Source organism: Dioscorea cayenensis, unplaced genomic scaffold, assembly GCF_009730915.1.
Source record: "Dioscorea cayenensis subsp. rotundata cultivar TDr96_F1 unplaced genomic scaffold, TDr96_F1_v2_PseudoChromosome.rev07_lg8_w22 25.fasta BLBR01001254.1, whole genome shotgun sequence".
In the NCBI taxonomy this organism is placed as follows: domain Eukaryota; kingdom Viridiplantae; phylum Streptophyta; class Magnoliopsida; order Dioscoreales; family Dioscoreaceae; genus Dioscorea; species Dioscorea cayenensis.
Window position 1 is genome coordinate 1 of NW_024087645.1, and position 5,295 is coordinate 5,295.

A 5,295-nucleotide genomic window follows, 5' to 3' on the forward strand; every position below is an offset into this window, starting at 1 on the left:
CATACAAATTGAATACAATATATGCATGAAAACATCTACATTTAGACACTTATCAAATATCCCCACACTTAAGCGTTGCTTGTCCCCAAGCAAACAACTCATGAAAAACAAAGAGACTTAGAAGTGGCTAAATGCATTACCTCTGGCATCAAGTAAATATAATAGTCCAAAAGCAATGGACAATGATACATAGATGTTGAGTCATAGTCAATAAGCATAATAAAAATATCTTGTCTCACCCCTTATATATACGTGCTTGGTGTAAGTGAATCTTATATCTCATATGCTTCTGATCCGGTCTAGCCTAAGGACTTCATTCGATACGACTCTAGATGCTAATCACTCCACTTACAAAGAATACTAAGTCTTAAACTACTAAGTGCTACTTCAATGGTCAAATAAGATCCTTCTAATTCTATAGCTTGAAACTAAGTCCATTTTCTACTCAAAACCTTTGGTAGGTACTCAAAAAGATCACTAGGTTTTATTTTCATTTCATCATTCATTTCTTTCTTTTCGATTCCGACTAACGTAGACTGCACCAACATCATTTTTGAAATCTTTTACGAAGGTGCACATGTCTGGTTAGGCACAAGAGCCACCCTAACTACTCGATTCATGATCTACATAGACGCATTCATGCTTGATGTGAGGAATCTCGACATAGACTCATTTTTTTCTCTTTTTTTCTCTTTTCTTTTTCATTCATTTCATTGTTTTCATTTTTTTTTCACATTCACCCTAGATCACATCTTCAGAGCACTCTACATGACACAAAACTAGGATTAGCTCAACAAGACTTAGAAGTTCTTAAGAGTCCATTGAAGGAAAGAACTTAGTGTTCTAAGGCCAAGTACTCAAAGTTGTGTGTTATGCATACAAGAGAGTTAGAGAGTAGTCACATTGGCTATTCCCAGGGCATCGACAAAAAATCAGTGCACATGACAATACTAGGGGTAAAACAAGATTCAATAAAGCATAGAAACAAGTAGCTCACATCAATCATTAATCCAAGTTAAAAGAATCTTACAATAATGAACAAAACCATCATAGGTAACACTAGCATGTAACAATGGTCTTAATACATGAAATACACCCATCCCCACACTTAGTGTTGTACATTGCCCTCAATGTACACTCATCATGAAAAACATGCATGATGAAGCAATGCAAATAATAAAGGAGGGTGAAAACGAACTCCCCGGTTCAACTTGTGCTCGTCGTGAAGTAGGACGTGAGAAAATGTGTGGTGAGCAATACAAGTCTCGTTCGACCTCCATTAAAACCCGGAAAGCTCACCAAATTCCCTTAATGCCCTGCGAGGCAAAAAGGGGACATCATCATTCCACAAAGATTTAAAAAGATAAGCACAAGGGGGAAACTAGAGAGTAGTCAACAAAAAAACACAAAGATGAAAATAAACTAAAGTTCGACAACACAAGTCGGTAGGGTAGAACCATGCCAACTCATCAAAACACAAAAAAATACAAAAACAAAAGCAAACTAAAAGTAAATGATAGGTGTCCATGCTCCATCCTTGTCCTTAGAATTAAGTCTCTCATCACAAAATGACATCTTGTTCCATTTGGTCACCCCTTGTGGTGAAAATATCAAACCATGGTTGCTTGTCAATTTCTTCATCCCCAAAATTCCTACAAACCATGAAAAATCCATTCAAGGATAGAGGAATCCAATATGATTCAAAAAGTAGTGTAAGATATGAAGAAACAATGAAAACTATGATGGATAGTGTCCATACGGCCGTATAGGGGCCGTATGGGTACTGTTCATTTTGACAGAACATCCCAAAAACATGAAAATCGAAAATTATTTTACATAAATTCAAGGGAGACTTCATCCATAACAATCATACCATCCAAACCAAGCAAAATGCTAAAGAAATTCCACATAAAAGCTCCAAGAATGCCCAAGAAATGAAAAAGATAAAACTAGGGCATTGAAAAAGCATACCGATGAAATCTTGAGAAAACAAGCTTTAAACTTGGGGAAAACCACTAGATCGATGTCTCAAATGGATGAAGAGAAGATTTAGGAGAAAAAATGAGGAGATTTGGCCAAGAAATGAGTGAGAAAGAAGAGAAAAAGGCGGTGGAAAAAGAGAAAGAAAAAAGAATGGAAGAAGGAGAGAGAGAGAGGGATTAAATGGGGGGGACCCGACCCCATACGGCCCCCGTATGGGCCAAATGGCCCTCTCGGCCGAGAGGGCATCCCGTAACAGATGACCCCGTATAGGGACCATATGGGGGGTAGTATGTGACGGCACAGAGCCTCTATGTCGTCTCAGACGGCCACCATACGGCCCAGTAAGGTCGTATACCCATTAGAATCAATTAAAACTTCAAAAATCTGCCCCCAAATGATGAAAAAATGATATAGAAAGCTCAAAGACTCCTCCAAAAATGAGTGAATTGAATAAAACGATGATCTAGTGCATGAATTAACACCTAAATATGAGTTTCTGAAGAAGTTGCACAAACATACCACAATTTAAACGATGAGAGCGCTACGCCAAGTGTGTGAGCATGGACTTATTCAAAAGTAAAACAAGACTAAGAAATAGAAAATTTGAAATGAACTAGGAACTAAAATAAGAAAAATGCAAGAGAACACCACCGAACACTTGGGTTGCCTCCCAAGAAGCGCTTGTTTAACGTCACGAGCCTGACGTACCTCATTCCTTACCTCATGGGGGCTCAAAGAGCTTGAAACCACCCTCAGTTTCCTTTGTAGTGTTGTTTCGTCCCGGTAAATTCAGTGACAACATTGAAAAGACGTCAAATTGTTCATGAGTAGAGAGGGGTGAAAAATTTACCTTTCCACCATGAGAAGTGGGGTGATGAAGCTTGTTACCTTTCTTCTTTCTCCCATGAATCTCCCTCCACATCTTCTTGACAAATGACTCTTTTTTTTCCTTTTCCTTAGCATTAGTGTAGGACACCCTCTCTTTTGGTTGCTTCAAATTATGAATTTGAGGATGTTGGTGAGGTTCTCCTTGTTCTTCATTCTCCAACTCTCCCAAGTATTCATCCAAGGGATTTATAGAGAGCACCTCTTGCACACAATCAGAAATCAATCTATCAGTTTCATCAATAAAGTAAAGTGTGTCATCATGATCTAAAGAATGTTTCATGGCGGCCGGCAAAGTGTACACCACTTCCTCTTCTCCGACTCTTAACGTTAACTTTCCTCCTTTCAAGTCAATCAAGGCACCCGAGGTGCTGAGGAATGGTTGGCCAAGAATCAGTGGTATCTCCACGTCTTCATCTATGTCCATGATGACAAAATCCACGGGAAAAACAAATTTGTCCACTCGGACAATTACATCTTCAACAATACCATGAGGTTTTCTTGTTGATCAATCCGCCAATTGTAAGGTCATCCTCGTGGGCCTCAATTCATCCAAGCCAAGTTTCAAATACATGGTGTAGGACATGATGTTTATGCTAGCCCCCGAATCCGCTAGAACATTTTCTTGGATTCCACCTTCAAGCATGCACGGGATAATAAAGCTTCCCGGATCTTTCAACTTTTGTGGGAGCTTCTTTTCTAGAATGGCCGAGCAATTCCCCGTAAGCGCAACCATGCCCTTTTCCTCCAACTTTCTCCTGTTTGTGAGGAGCTCTTTTAGGAACTTGGCATATTTCGGCATTTGAGTCAACGCTTCAACTATCGGGATGTTCAAATGAAGTTGTTTGAAGATGTTGACAAATTTTCTGAAATGAATATCCTCCTTGTCATGCTTTAATCTTGTTGGATAGGGGATTGGAGACTTGTACTCAGATGATTATGACTGTCTTTGTTGTTGGGCCTTGTCATATTTTCCTTGAATTTTGTCTTCACTACTTCCTTCCCCACTTTTCTTGACACTTGGGTCAACTTCGACACTTGTCTCCACTTGCCTCCCGCTTCTAAGAGCAATGGCCTTTAAGTGCTCCCTTGGATTTTCTTCCGTGTTACTTGGAAGACACCCTAGGGGACGTTCAAAATTTGCCTTCGCGAGTTCCCCTACTCGATGCTCAAGTCACTTCACCGAAGCTTGGAGGTTTCTCAAAATAGAACCAATCTCAGTGAACTATTCAGTGTGCTGAGTGAGCTGAGCATTCACCTTGCCAAATTGTGCATCCATGCTACTGGTTAGGCTATTGAACCTGTCATTAGTACGAAGCATGAACTTGGCAAGGACCTCTTCATTAGAAAACTTCCTCTCAAAGGCTGGTTGTTGAAGTTGAGATCCTTGAGATGCTGCACCTCTTTGTTGTTGTTGGTCTTGGTTCCATGAAAAATTTGGGTGGTTCTTCCACCCCGGATTGTAAGTTGAGCTATACGGGTTCCCTTGAATTCGTTGCCCCCCAAAGTAGTCAACATTCTCGATGGAAGCAACTGAGGAGCTAGTAATTGGACATTGGGCTGCATCATGCCCACAACCACAAATGCTACAATTCATCATTGATTCTGACCTCGAAGTACTGCCCATGAGAAGATCAAGCTTCCGAGTCAACACATCAACCTTTGCGGCCAAGGCATCATTGCTACTAACTTCGTAAAGCCCAACAGTCTTTTGTGTAGATCCTCTTGAGGCCCAATGTGATTCATTGTTTGCCATAGACTCAAGTAATTGCTCGGCCTCATCGGGATACTTCTTGCTAAGGGAACCACCCGCTGCGGCATCAATAAGTTGGCGAGTAGCATAATTCAGTCCATTATAAATTATTTGTACTCGCATCCACGAGGCAAAACCATGGTGGGGGCACCTTCTAAGGAGATCCTTGAATCTCTCATAGGCTTCAAACAATGTCTCGGACTCCCCTTGTTTGAAGGCTGAAATTTCTTGCCTCAACTTCGCCGCTTTGCTTGGCGGAAAATATCTCCCAAGGAACTTCTCAACCATATCCTTCCATGTTTTAATAGATCCCGGAGACAAAGATGTAAGCCAACGATAAGCTCCATCTCTCAAGCTGAACGGAAATAGTCTCAAATGGATCGCATCGTCCGATACCCCATTAATCTTGAATGTGGAGCAAATTTGGAGGAACCGGGAAAGATGGTCATGTGCATCTTTATTCTCGAGACCATTGAATTGAACCGAGTTCTGGACCATGCCGATTGTACTAGCTTTAATTTCAAAATTGTTGGATGCCACGGATGGTGCTTGAACACTAAACTCATCACCCGTGAATTGGGGTCTTTCATACTCGGATAGAGTGCGTCGCTCTTCGGCCATGATTGAAGACTCTCTATCCTCAATTTCAATGTTTTGTGTACCCGAACCTTCAC

The 5,295-nt window shown here is 40.8% G+C and overlaps 1 non-coding gene across 1 annotated transcript; it reads left to right on the forward strand.

Annotated features, from left to right (window-relative positions):
• The first annotated feature begins 4,754 nt into the window (after positions 1–4,754).
• On the forward strand, positions 4,755–4,861 carry LOC120255968. The gene has a single exon (XR_005535157.1). It is a non-coding gene; the product is annotated as a small nucleolar RNA R71 (small nucleolar RNA).
• The last annotated feature ends 434 nt before the right edge of the window (positions 4,862–5,295 follow it).